Consider the following 14,185-nt stretch of genomic DNA (forward strand, 5'->3'; position numbering starts at 1 on the left):
GTGTAGCCTTCACAAAAGCTTTTACTCTCGCTAGTTGGTGTCATTGTCGCTATAATAGTTGTCAATGGACTGAACAATGATGTTACTCATGCCAACTATGACTTCATTTCAATATGAAGAGTGTAAACTTTATTGTCTAGATCTAAAATAAATAATCGGTAACTTGTAAAAAAACAAAAAAAAAACCTACCATATTTGCGTAAGATAAATAAATCTACCAAAAATGAACTTATGAGTTTAAAATGCTGGCATAATACTTACGTGTTGAAGACATGATAAAAACATAAAAATGGTTTGTGCATAGTGCGACCTCTAAAAACTCAAAAGTTAAGTCTTTCTTTGTTTAATCACACTCTCTTTATACTAGAGTTTTCAATAGGACAAATCCTATAGAGCAATTGATAACATGACGACAAAGAAGATCTAACCTTGTTATTTATTAACCCTAGACACCTCTCACTATGGGCCCAATGATTAGGCCCACACTATTTTGCTACACTGATCAGAATTAGGTATCCAAAACCCCAAACAATTAATTACATTATTAGTGGACTTAAGTATCATCAAATGAATCATAATATTAATCCATTTTTGGCAAAACAAAATTTTACAATTAATTGTAGCCCACAAGAATATATGTGAAAATTCTAACATTCTCCCACTTGGGAAAAACAAATAGTGTATTTTAAATTTTAAAAATATTTTAAAAAATGACTCTCTAGCTAATAACATACTATGGCCACAAAACAAATGATCCCAAGATACAACACCTAATTAAGAATCCATCCAACAAAAATCATGTAACACCGAATCATGCTAGTAATTACATTTCTCATTGATGCAACACCTTCCATGATTACAAATATTATCGACTAGTCATTAATGTGGAGTGTAGCAAGAAATGATGTGACAATGTGATTAAAAATTCATACCATCATTTTCTCTAGCAATCCTTAATTTCTCTCAAGTGTCTGAAAGCCAGACAAATTACATGATTTATCAAGAAACTGTCATGTGCCAACTCCAATTCTAGTGCCAATCACCGACACAGTGATCCTAACTACACCGAGCTTTAATATCATTATGCCTAAGCTCGAATTTTGGTGTTGACCACTAGCATAGGGGTCCTAACAACACCGAGCTTTAATAATCTCACATTTGATATACACACACAAAAGGTATCGTAATGAAATTCATATTATCATTTATTCATCAAATCAAATGTAAAATGTCATCAATACGTCATTTTCCAAAATTCAAAATAAGGATCCAACAACATGAAAAAGGAAATAATGTGAATCTAAAGCTCCCACTAACCAAAAATATCAAAAGAACTCACAATGCCCATGTTTTCAAGATGTCGTTTAAAAACAACAGGCCTAAGTCCCTTGATCAATGGATCAACCAACATGGAATCTCTGTCCGCATGATCTACCACTATAGAACCATCTTTCTCAAGATCTATAACAGTTAAGTAGTTCAACTCCAAGTGCTTAGATCCTCTAGAAGTCTTATTATTCTTTGTATAAAACACAACAACGTTGTTATCACAAAAAATCTTCAGTTGCCTAGCAATGAAGTCTACAATGTGATGTCCTATCATAAGATTCCTCAACCAAACAACATGAGTACTGACAACAAAACAAGCAATGAACTTTGCTTACATAGTATAAGAGGGAACAAAAGTTTGTTTCTTACTCATCCAAGATATCGCACCCCAGACATCATAAAGATGTATCTAGAAGTCGATCTCCTATCATCAAGGAACCCATCAAGATATGAATTTGTGTACCCTACAACCTCCAAGTTGTCAACTTTCCTATAGACAAGCATATACTCCTTAGTCTTCTGCAAGTACCTCATCACCTTCTTAGAAACTATCCAATGGTCATTCTTAGGGTTCGACAGGTATATACCAAGAACACCAACTATGAAAGCAATATCGAGTCTAGTGCATACCTGAGCATACATGAGGTTGCCCAGAGCACTCCCAAAAGGTTTGTTGTTCATCTTTGCTCGCTCAATCTCATTCTTAGGACATTGGTCTTTGTTGAATTTGTCACCTTTGACAACTGGAACATCTCCATGTTTACAATTCTGCATATTGAATCTCTATAAGACTCTATCAATGAAGCCTTTTGTGATAACCCGAGTGTATGGCACGATCTATCTCTGTGGATCTCAATCCCCAACACAAAAGAGGCCTCACCAAGATCCTTCATATCAAAAGATCTTGTTAGTATATGCTTTGTCTCATGCAGCATGTCGAGGTTATTAGAAGCCAACATTATATCCCACATATAGCACAAGGAAGATAAATTTTCTCCCAGTGACCTTGAGGTATATGCACTAATCAACCTTATTCTCCTCAAATCCCATGTAGCTCACCACTTCATCAAATTTTAGGTACCACTGCCTAAAAGCTTGTTTCAAGCTATAAATTGACTTTTTTAGTTTACATACCAAGTCCTCATTACCATTAATACAAAAACGTTCAATTGTTGCATGTATATTGTCTCACTCAAATCACTATTCAAAAAAGTTGTCTTTGGATCAATAATATCTCTAATGTCATATGCATCCTCACTAAGATAGACTTGAAAGTCACCACCAATAGCAGGTATCCTCTCTCTAGTTGACCTCCTCAAAGGAACTTGTGAAATATGCTCAACTGATTTGTGCATTCTCATACACAGTAGAAGGATCAAGCATATAATTAGCTTGAGAGCCAATAATATCTCCAGTCGCAACTATGGTCTCAAATGGATATAAAGGGTTGTTTTCAAGGCTTCTTCCAACAAAAATTTTGGTAAGTTACATCTACTCATCATGCTTCTCATCATATCTTTAAGTGTTCTATTACACCTTTTGGCTACACGATTTTGTTCAGGTGTCTCAAGCATGGTGTATTATGGAACTATTCCAATATCCTACAAGTATAAGGTGAATGGCCCTATATGTTGTCTTGTGGCACCATATTTACCATAATACTATCCACCAGAGTCAGACCTTACAATCTTAATGACTTTTCCCAACTCCTTTTCTATTTTGGTTTTAAAATTTTTGAACTTTTCAAGTGCCTCAAATTTTTCTTTAATCAAGTAAAGATAACCACATCAGGAAAATCATCAAAGAATGTAATGAAAAAAAATTGTTACCATAAATTGTAGAATTTAAGGGTTCGCTAATGGTTGTATGAACTTCTAGTTGTGCCTTTTTTTTAGTAAATGTTCCCCTATACAATCCACACAAGTACTCAAGTCATCAAAACCTAAGGAGGTAGAATATATGTCTTTGTCAATCTCTCAACCCTTTTCCTATAAATATGACCTAAGCACTTGTGTCACATATATGATTTTTCTTCAACTTTAGACCTTTTAGCAATAGAATTCTTAACAACTAAATATGAAAGAAATATTGTTAGAATCCAAAGACAATTTATATAAACTATCAACTAAAAATCCATAACCAATAATTTGGGAGTTTAATATTAGATTTATTTTCCTATCACCAAAAGTAAAACTAAAACCAAGTTTGTCTAAACGAGAAACATAAATCAAATTTCTCTTAAAAGAAGGTACATTAAAGGTATCCTTCAAAACCTATTCAAATCCAGAAGCTAAAACTAGGTTGACATCTTCTACTTTCTCAACGCAAACTTCAAGATCATTTCCTACCCTTAACTTGTTTTTCCTCAGACAAGGCTCCCTTAAAATTTTGAACCCCTCCTAATTTTTGCTTGTTCTTTAGCCAAGTCTTAAACTTTCCACAATTAGATTTCTTATGAAAATTTTTGGATAGGAATTAGTTTCGTCTTATCCAAAATAATGATCCAGTCAATGGACAAATGCATCAAAAGAACATCCTTATCAGTCATAAATGAATCAAAGAGCCTTCTCCACATATTTTGAACTCAAACAATAATAACCATAAATTAAGGCATTCTAACTTTTAAGTTTTAACTAAACAAATATCAATAATATTTATAGCAGAAAAATTAAATAAATAAAAATAAATTTAAAAGTATACCAAAATTTCATATTCCGGTAGTTTAATCAAAGCCCAACATAAATTGAATTGAATATAACATATGCAGGATAAAATGTTATATCAGATAGGCATTCAATAAAATGGAACAAACTAATAACATAATGTATAACAGATTGCTTGAATTGAAAAAGAATAAGCAATCATCGTAACAAATATTATATGAATACACACACACACACACACACACACACACATATATATATATATATATGATAAGTTAAGATAAATAAATCTATCAAAAATGTATTTATATAACATAAATAATATTTACTTGTTGAAGACATAATAAAAAAGATGAGAATGATTTATGCAAAACTCAAAAATTAAGTCTTACTTTGTCTTATTACACTTTCCTTGTATTAAAGTTTTCAATGGGATAAATCATATTTAGCAATTGATAAAGTGATGACAAAATAGACCTAACTTTATTACTTATTAACTATAACCACCTTTTATTATGGGTCTAATGGTTAGACCCACATTATTTTTCCACATTGATTAAAATTAGATGTTAAAAGCCCATAAACAATTAATCACAATATTAGTGGACTTGAGTATCATTAAATGGATCATAATATTAACCTGTTTTTGACAAAATAAAATATCATAATTAATTATAACCCACAGAAATATATGAAAAAATTTCTAATAATATGATCACAAAATATGATTCACCATAAACTATAAGTTATTCTTCTACATCGAAAAAGTTGTCAAATCTTTGGGATTAGAATTAATATCAATAAGGTTCACGGTCAAATTCACGGTCAAATTCAAAGACCAAATTAATATTTTTTTTATATGATTAAATTGACCAATACCATTTTTTACTTATATGGTTATAAAATTCAATTATACTACTGATTTTAAGACTAAATTGTTATTTAGAAATAGAAAAAAGAAGTGGGGATTGAACATTCCACCCTGAAAACAACCCATATCTTTCAGCAACAATAAAATGTGTATTGTGGGAAGTGAAGGGGATGAAGTTTTTAAAACTTATCTTTTCTGATTTCGAAATTTGAGGAGAAGAATGAGAGATGAAAGAGCATATAAAATCATTGTTCTTCATTTCCCCCCTTTCCCAATTATTGTTCATTTACCTTTTCCTACACTAGAGGGTATAATGATATACTTCTATTATTTTTCCTCATCTTCTCTTCTTTTTTTTTAGTAGCAAAACGGAAGATGAGCTAAAGCTAACAAGGATTGACATGGCACCTCAACCCTCAGCAACACCAAAAGACTCACCTTGAATATATTGAAGGAAAAAGAGAACAAACAATTGGTAGGGTCAAACCATATCCAAAGTAAATAGACTATGAGAACCTAAAGGAAGGGAGCTCATTCTTTTACCTAAGGAGTTCCTGGGAAAGAAAAGATGATGGTGAGTCCCACCAAATATATCTTGTATGTTGTGCACCAAAAGAAGCAAGCTTGTCAGCACAAGCATTGTCTTCACGGAAAATGTTAGACATTCTAAAACTAATACTCGCAGTGTAATTTATATAATTCAACCATCTAGTGTAAATATTCCAAGGCACCGAAAGAGGGTTGGAGTAAGCATGAAGAAGGAGCTTTGAATCTGTTTCCAGCCAAAAATAGTTCCAGTTTTGACTGACTGCTATTTCAATACACTACTACAAAAGCAGAATTCAACGTCGGTTTAAATGGGTATACTACGTCGATTGAAGACCGTCGTCGTCTGCGACGACGTAATAAATTCGATGGCTTTCAAAGACGGTTATAGAAAACCGTCGTAGATATTACAGAATTCTAAGACGGGCTGTCGGTCAGCCCCGTCTTTAGAACTTACTAGAGACTACGACGGCCATAAGGACAGCACCGTCGTAGACATAATCTTGTTCTACGACGGTTGTTTCCAAAGGACCGTCGTAGTAAGGTCCACAATTCAAACACGGCTGTCAACAGCCCCGTCGTAGAAGTAACAACAGATTACGACGGGCATGGGGACACCACCGTCGTAGAAGTAACAACAGACTACGACGGTTGTCTTCCCAGAACCGTCGTAGAAGGGTCCTATCACTACAACGGTGTTTTGTTGCGGACGACCGTCGTAAGAGACGGTGTTAATACTACTACGGTCACGTAACAACACCGTCGTTGAGATAAACGTGTTCTACGACGGTTGTATGGCATGGACCGTCGTAGACTTGTATTAATACTACTATGGTTTGCTTTGTAGGTCCGTCTCAGAAACATCACGTTTCTACGACGGTCGTTTCCTTAGAACCGTCGTGGAATGTTTTTTTTTTTTAACAGCAAATTGTGCAGTAATAATGTGCTGGTTCCACGGTTTTATTTTTAACCCAAGCCTTGTGGATGGCTGTTCAGGTTATAGTACGTGCACAATTGTCCTATAATTTGAACCTGATCATAATAATCGGGAGAAATATACATTTAATTAGTCAAATATAATCATAAGAGCACATAATTAAGGAATAAAAAGATGATATAAGCACTTTGAAAATCCTAAAAGCAGATGAAAATGCTTCTTAGAAGGATACATGCATGATATATAATGTCTGTTGATTTTAAAGTCATTAAATTAAGACACAGAGCTTAATTAAGGATCCCTAGTGACTCAACCATTTGTTCATTGAAGTGATTACCTTGTAATAAGATCTGTTGAAGGTCACAGCTTGGTTGATGTGTCCCCCTGTAGCAACAACAAGAACAAACAAACCCAATAGATCATAGACTTTAATATGGTAATTTAGAGGAACAACAAAGTGACCACCACCCTGATGGTAATTTCAGGTCACCTGCAGGTTTAAACAAAGGAGGTGGGGGTACCTCCTTGTTATGAACAGAGAAGCTTCAATGGAGGGCAGCAGAGACATAACAGCAATGACAGAGGGTGAACTCACAAACACAGGGGTGCAGAAGGAAATAATACTCAAAAGAAAGGTCAAAAAGCCCACCTATTTGAAGGATTTCGTCTGAAGGAATCTAGTGAGAATTTTGCAGCTCACGCAATTTTCCACAATCCTCCTTCTGATGCTGTATATCTGAGGGGAAGCAGCCATAACAGAATTAGTTATGTAATATTCCTAGGATTATACCAATTCTAGAAGCAAATTATTCCTTCCTAGGATCTATAAATACTATGTAAATAACATAAGGATTAATAATGAAAAAGCTGGGAATTCCTTATCTTAGATCTTCTTCTCTTGGTCTTCCTTTCTTGCTCTGGAGGAGCTGAACCTCTAAATCAGCCACATTCATAACACTCCTTGTAGTCCTTGTCAGCACCACCCTGAGTGTAAGTTACCTAGCTGGGTTTAAAGTCAGCAATTGTAACAGTAAAAGTTAATGACACGACAACATTATGATAGACAATTAAGTACAAGCAAAAAAGTTAGTTATCAAATGTTAAGTGAAACAAAAAGCAGAGAGAAAATTAAATTCAGTATACAACTCAAGCATTAACTGAAACAATATACTGTTCAAGGCACACGGCCACATTGAAGGGCTGGATAGGAAATTGTTCAAGCTGAGAGAAAATTAAATTAAATATACAACTCAAGTTATCTAAACAATGTACTGTTCTTAGCAGACAAATAAAATTCTAGCCTACACGAAAACTGTTCCTAAGTTATCAAATTTTTTCTTGGTTCACATTTCTTCATTTGGATAAAATAGGCCGCCCATTTATGCCGGAGTGTGGTCATGGTCTCTTCTGTTAGCGGTGATCGATCAGAAAACCACTGCACATGTATATATGAATTTATTAGTAAATGACATAGCATCAGGTAAAAAGTAATGACGTCTAATTACATTAACAAGTAAATCAATAATCAGAAACATACGTGAATCCAGTCATCCTTCAATCCACCACTTACGATGCACCATATCCATTGCATAACATAGTATCCACACTCGTAATTTCCTGTTTGAACATGACTCTACACGACATACGCACACACATTACGTTGTGAATTCAGTCAACGCAAACAGAAATGACATCCATATGGCATTTGGAATTTAAATAAACATGTACCTTTGCTTCAATCCACTGAGGCCCATGCTGAGGTGGCTTTCCCTCTGCAGTTTTGGTGACTGATTTCATTGCACTATTTTCAAAATAGAAACAAAGCATTACGATCATTGGTGGTTTGTTGTAGGAGTATTGAGGCACGGTAGAGGCAGCACTAACCTGTTTACTGCACCCTTGATGGTAGCATCCGGCTTCTTCTTCAAAGAACAAAACCAAACCACTACATTGTCGCCTGGGCACAATACAACGAGCTGCCAATGGGCCCTGAACAGGTAAAGATACTTCATTAAGTCAATATGTTAAACATTACCGTACTCGACCAACATTATTTGCTCAACTTACTGGTTTAAATAAGGTGCTATGTAAATTTGTTTTCCTGCTTCCTTCAACCACCTTCCAATGTAATTTTCACACTCTTGACGTCTACTGCTTGCATTGTGGATACACTGAGGTTCAAGGAACCCATACAATGGTCCATAACCAATGCTCGCACTCCAATCATGAATAAACCTATGTAAAATTCATGGTTTCATAAAATACAGTTAATAGGTTATTTAAGGTAGCTAACTCAATTCTACAGTGTACAAATGTTTGAGCTAATATGGGTATACACTTACATAAGCCATAGTTGTAGAATGGAGATGTTTAAACACTTGTCTCCTAATATTATCTCGCTCACATCAGCGTGTGTGATGAAGAAGCCATCTTTGACATTATTGATCCCAAATTTAGCACCATCCCATGACACCTCAACAGGCCTTTGGTAAATGTCGAACAAGTTCTTCACCAACTCTCCCAATGGATCAATAACCTCAGCTGCCTTTTCCTCCTCAACAGTCTTCAATGGTGAGCTCACATCCTTCTCTGCTTCCTACAGGAGTACAAAACATTTAAAAAAGACTTACGTAAGTAACCATTTTAAATTATAGGAATTAATGTTATTACGTACCTCAGGCAAGATGGGTTTGACCAAATGTGTTGGCCATGGAACAAAACTACCTAAAGCTTCTTTGACAAACTTTATTTCTGATGTAGGGATTGGAACCTCCGCATCACCGAAAATAACTTCCACCACACTCACGCGAACAACATCATCAGCATAGGGCACGTTGTGGATGGTGCCAAAACTGTCGCACCGTTTGCCCACTGCCACTAATTTGTTGGAGTTCTCAACGGTTACATGCAGGCCGACATTGTCACCATTCAACATTCAACTCAGAGGGTTTTTTAGCTAATGCATTTGTCTCTGCTGCTGCACAGCTTCCCTTCGTGCTTACCCTTGCTGCTAATACTTGTATATCATTTGGCTGAAGTGGGGCTGAATGTTGTGATACAATTTGTGACAACTCCAACTTGATAGCTTCTTGTATTTGTCCTTTAAATGTGTCCATAGTGCGCTGTTTTTCCTCTTCAACCCTCCTCATCCACACCTCCTCTCTTTTAATGTTTTCTTGTTCAGCCTGTCTTTGCCATTCTTCTTTTAGGTTACCAATTATATCAGCCAACTGTTCTACAATGATGTTTGATGAACTGGTAGACCGACACGATGATGGACCAAAGTATTGCGTAATTGTAACCCCTGTCCCAGCCCCACGTACACGACCAGGATGCTCCGATCTTCCATTAATATCTTGGTATTTCTGTTCTTATTATTTTTTTTTTTACTCTTTCTAGTTGTTAAAGGTATTAAATAGTATTTTTTTTTTGAAATGCAAAGATAATTTATATTAATAAAAAGTACCAGAGGTACTTCAAGATATACATAGAAGGAATCTTGTACTAGCAGGAACAAAAACAAACAATAGACAACAAGCCCCCACCTTGCCCTACAATAGACAACAAGCCCCCACCAAGCCCCCTCTGCTGTACCCTTCTGTTTCTCTTGCTAACTTCAACAAAATGATGGTTTAGAATTAAACTGAAGTTCTTAAATAATTAATAGGAATGAAGACCATTTTAGTAACACTGTATTTATCTGGATCTTTTTCTTCAACATAATCTATATGATTGGTTCAAATATATTATTATTAAAAATCTTGAATTTTGATGGATCACACAGGCCATTTAATAACTCTTTTTGTATATATATTTAGAAGTAGTACTCATCACCTAATAAATTTTAAACCTTTTCAATCAATGATAAAAATACTGTTAAAAAAACAGTGCCACTAGTATTGTTCATTGAGTGAAAAGCCGACCAAGCAAGTCACACACATGTATAAAAAAACACATGGTATAATAAATAAAAATAGGTCCTATGATGTATTGAGAAAAGCAAAATAAATTAAGACAGATTCTTACTTTTAAGGGTAGGAAGAAAAAAATTGAATATACTAGTATAGACAACTTCTTAGTTGTTATTTTATTAATTTTTCATAGTTTAATTAGAGATCATAAAAGAGAATATATAAATTTTAATTCATTTATACAACCTTATAATTTATTAGAGATGTTCCTAAATTAGATTCAAGTTGAAACAAAATTCTTTTTATTTAGATCGACAATTCAACCCTACCAAGTCAGTCTTATAATTTCATAAGTTGCATATAAAATAAATCGGAACCATAGATCATAGACAGATACTGATCTAGAGCAACATAATCATTTTTTAGCATGATGTGATAAGATACTAACTAACATTTACTATAATGAATAGTGGATTACCCATAAGGGCTAGCAGCTGAAATCAAGTCTAAGGTTTTTTAACCAAAGTGTTTTGTTCCATTTCAGTTCAGTAATATTTTCTTTAGTTTGCACTCTCTTAATAATAATCACAAGGAGTATTTCAAGCCTCAGTATTTATACAAAGTATTTTTGTGTCTTACTATCTTCATTTCAATCACGTTCCATTAGTAACAACATTTATATAAACAACAAGCCAAAAGTTAGGGATATATACTTTGTATTTTTATTAACAGCATTTATACAAACAACAAATGAAAAATCTCTAAGTTAGAGATAAATTCTCTTTTCATTATATAATTACACGAAAAACACAAGAAAAAAATTGAGGTATAGGTTAAATTTTGAAAGGTAAATGGTTTGCATCATGAAGACTATTGGATGAAAGTAACCAATTAAAAGAACAAACAAGAAGTGAATCAAGTATGAAGGAGTGTTCATGGTTGGATATGTTGGGTAAACGATTACTCAGAGGTTGCTTGTTGGGTGTCCACCGAGGAGAGACAAGCAGCAAGAATAAGAGGCTTATACCTCAGAGCAATTTTAAGGCAAGATATCAGCTTCTTTGACAAGGAAACCAATACTGGTGAGGTTGTTGGAAGGATGTCAGGTGACACACTTCTTATTCAAGAAGCCCTAGGAGAGAAGGTATTAATGAAAAGCTACAACTACCAAATCATCACTATTTCCTCTACAACAAAATTAAAATAAAAATAAAAATTAACTTTTTCTTTATCCTTTGTGTGATAATACCAGGTAGGAAAATTCATACAGTGTGTGGCATGTTTTTTAGGACGTTTAGTCATAGCATTCATCAAGGGTTGGCTTCTAACCCTTGTCCTTCTATCTTGTATTCCACCTCTTGTAATCTCTGGTTCCATGATGAGCTTTACTTTTGCAAAGTTGCCATCCCATGGACAAGCAGCTTATTCTGAAGCAGCAACTGTAGTAGAGCGCACAATTGATTCAATTCGACAAGTATGCCAATCTTCATAATGGAACTTGTCAATCTTGTTCTTTTACATGTTTGTAGACAGTAGAATATAAAAGATACACATTCCTCCAATGCAGGTTGCATCATTTACAGGCGAGAGTCAAGCTATAGCTCAATACAATCAATCCTTAACCAAAGCTTACAGGACTGCAGTGCAAGATGGAGTGGTTGCTGGTTTAGGCCTGGGGTCAATCCTTAACCAAAGCTTATAGGCCTTGTCAGTCAGGAACCAATACTCTTCAGTTGCAGCATCAAAGAAAACATTGCCTATGGTAAGGATGGGGCAACAAATGAAGAAATCAGAGCTGCCACTGAAGTTGCTAATGCAGCAAAATTCATTGATAGATTTCCACATGTGAGTTCGCACTTTCATATTTTGAAATTTCCATTGTTCTGCCTTTGCAACAATATTAATTTCAAATTTCACAATACAAAGACTACTACAGCATCAGGAACCAGGAAAAGTGAACTGTTTGTGGCTGATGTCAACACCCAGTTGAAGAACAAAAACATCACTACTGATATCAAATAATTATTCAACAGGGAGGATAATAGACAGTGCTAAGATTCTTGCTTGGAGTTTTAGTGATTCAAATTTTTCAATTGGTGATACATTAGTGACAGAAAATTTGCCTTCATTTGTTCATCATAAAAAGTGGTTTCCTGGAGCACAAGCTTTCGCGGTAGGTGTCACCAGTATTGTGTTTGTGTTAATCATTGGTTTTGGTTATGTCGCATTTTTCGTTCTCCGCAGAAGAAAGACACAAGAAGAAGTTGAAGATTGGGAACTGGAGTATTGGCCTCACAGGATAGGTTTCCATGAGATCGATGCAGCAACAACAGGGTTTTCTGAAGAGAATGTGGTTGCTGTAGGAGGGACCAGGAAGGTATATAAAGGGGTTTTGCATGGGGTAGAAGTTGCAGTCAAGAGAATTCCTCAAGAAAGGGAAGAAGGGATGAGAGAGTTTTTGGCCGAGGTTTCAAGCCTTGGCAGAATGAAGCACAGAAATTTTGTAGGATTAAGAGGCTGGTGCAAAAAAGAAAAGGGAAATTTGATTCTAGTTTATGACTTCATGAGCAATGGAAGTTTAGATAAATGGATATTTGAGTGTGAAGAGGGAATGATGCTAACATGGGAAGAAAGGATTCAAGTTTTGAAAAATGTAGCCACAAGGATTCTATACCTGCATGAGGGTTGGGAAGTTAAGGTCTTGCATAGGGACATTCAAGCAAACAATGTTCTTCTTCATAAGGACATGAATGCAAGGCTGGGAGATTTTGGATTGGCTCGTATGCATGATTATCAGGGACAAGTGGTCAGCACAACAAGAGTAATAGGGACACTAGGATACATTGCTCCTGAAGTGATTCAAAGAGGAACAACGTGAACTTTGTCTGATGTGTTTGGTTTTGGAATATTGGTGTTGGAAGTAATTTGCGGACGAAGACCTATTGAAGAACATAAGTCGGGGCTAATTGAATGGCTGATGTCCTTAATGGTGCAAGGCCAATTGCACAGTGCAGTTGATGAAAGGTTGAAGGCTAAAGGGGGATACACCATAGAGGAAGGTGAGAGATTGCTTCATTTGGGTTTGTTGTGTTCACATACAGACCCTAGTATTAGACCAACAATGAGGCAGGTTGTGAAAATTTTGGAGGTGGAAATTGACAGCATTGAGTCTGATGAAGATAACATGGAAATGAGTTTGCTTGGAAAAATAAGATCAGCTACTACGTGGTCTAGAGCTGAATGTGCTTTACCATACAGTGGTTACCCTTCTTTTGATGAAGTTAAGATGTTCAGTTTTAATTCTAGGACTTCTAAAAGTGGCTCAAGTACCTTTCCAGGATCAGAATAAAAAATCACCAGTATTAATATGTAACCCCCATAGTTAGTTGAATAATTAGAGAGTTAGTTAGGGGATGAGTTGAAAAGGGGTTCAGAGGGAGATTCAACTCTTTCCATCAGTACTCATAACATTTCATACAAGCTACTGCAACTACCAAAATGTTTCATCTTAACGGCAATTATAAAATAAATCAATTTACTTATGTAATTCATTAAATAAAACTTTTACAAACAACATACTTATATATAATTTATTCTCCAGTTTATTCAATTACAGACACAACTAAACATGAAGACAGTAAATCTGAAGCTCAAATTAAACATCATGGGTTTCATCAAGTTCAGTGTACTAACTTAGACCAAACGCTCAACGAAACTGATAATGTGGCACAGGATGACACACCACTGATGAAGGATGGCAGCAGGCTGTTCCCGAAAGTCGTTCACTCACTGCTCGCAAGTCAGCTTCATCAACGAGCCCCACATAAACCCCACTGAAACGCAAAAAAAAAAAAAATTTACAACCCATAGCTGCAGATTACATAAGAAGGTAGACAAAAATCGTACTTTCTCTCACAAAACACACAAT

General features: G+C 35.2%; 1 long non-coding RNA gene and 1 pseudogene across 1 annotated transcript; one reads left to right on the plus strand and one right to left on the minus strand.

Moving 5' to 3' along the window:
• Positions 1-8,256: 8,256 nt before the first annotated feature.
• LOC114380994 lies at positions 8,257-8,699 on the minus strand. The gene is made up of 3 exons (XR_003659912.1): positions 8,689-8,699; positions 8,414-8,581; positions 8,257-8,335 (listed from the first exon to the last, which is right to left on the minus strand). It is a non-coding gene; the product is annotated as an uncharacterized LOC114380994 (long non-coding RNA).
• Positions 8,700-9,586: 887 nt separating this feature from the next.
• On the plus strand, positions 9,587-13,606 carry LOC114381644 (annotated as a pseudogene).
• The last annotated feature ends 579 nt before the right edge of the window (positions 13,607-14,185 follow it).

This window comes from Glycine soja, chromosome 13 (assembly GCF_004193775.1).
Source record: "Glycine soja cultivar W05 chromosome 13, ASM419377v2, whole genome shotgun sequence".
Lineage (NCBI taxonomy): Eukaryota > Viridiplantae > Streptophyta > Magnoliopsida > Fabales > Fabaceae > Glycine > Glycine soja.